Below are 724 nucleotides of genomic sequence, written 5' to 3'. Positions count from 1 at the left end.
CCCCCCCACACACACACACACACACTCCCAGCCCTTCAGGGGCACAGAGGAGCAGCTGGGGAGGGCTTCAGCGAAGTGGTCAGACGTGGCCTAGAAGTCCAGTTGAGAATGAAGGCTGTCGCAGACGGCTGAGACCGGTTGTGAGACGGGGCTGCCGGCCGGGGAAGAAGCGGGCGCCCCGGCCGAGTCTGAGCGGTCTGGCGCCCGCCCACCTGCCCACCGCCCTTTGCCGGGGGATGCCCGGGAGGGGCCTGGTCCAGGCATATTTTGGGAATCGAGCCTGCGGACCCTTACGCTGAAGCCAACCCGGAGTTTTTCCAGGCAGAGGCAAGTCATCGCAACTGGGCAGGGAGTGTCCGAACTTTCTGAGGGGTCCGATGAACTTCCTGACGGTCCGCGCCTCACTTTTGAAGTCAACAACAACCGGTTTGTACCCGAACCGCGGCGTCTCCGCCCCTCGGCGTGCGCGCGGGCGGGGGCGGGGGGCCGAGACAGCTAGGGCTGCGGGAGCCGGGGAAGGGGAAGGCAGGGACGTGGGTCTCACCTCGGGCGGATCACTGAAGAGGCTGAGTCGGAAGCGGCCGCGTTTGAACTCCATCTCCAGGGCGGAGCCCCTGGCCACGGTGACCCGACTCCGGTGGTTTCGCGAGAACATGCTGACGGCCCCGCACCTTCACCTGCTCGGTGCGTTCCCTGAGCCGCTTGGCTGTGTCTGGTCTCGTCC

At 66.4% G+C, this 724-nt stretch overlaps 1 protein-coding gene and 1 long non-coding RNA gene across 9 annotated transcripts in view; one reads left to right on the top strand and one right to left on the bottom strand.

Annotated features, from left to right (window-relative positions):
- RTKN (rhotekin) overlaps nucleotides 1-724 on the bottom strand; it is a 30008-nt gene that overhangs the window by 15819 nt on the left and 13465 nt on the right. The window lies entirely within an intron of this gene.
- The window catches only part of LOC103671410, a 6999-nt gene that overhangs the window by 2137 nt on the left and 4138 nt on the right, over nucleotides 1-724 (top strand). The window lies entirely within an intron of this gene.

Source organism: Ursus maritimus, unplaced genomic scaffold (genome assembly GCF_017311325.1).
Source record: "Ursus maritimus isolate PB19 unplaced genomic scaffold, ASM1731132v1 scaffold_6, whole genome shotgun sequence".
Classification (NCBI taxonomy): domain Eukaryota; kingdom Metazoa; phylum Chordata; class Mammalia; order Carnivora; family Ursidae; genus Ursus; species Ursus maritimus.
Note: the sequence above shows the minus strand (reverse complement) of the source record. Positions and strands in the feature narration are given on the sequence as shown.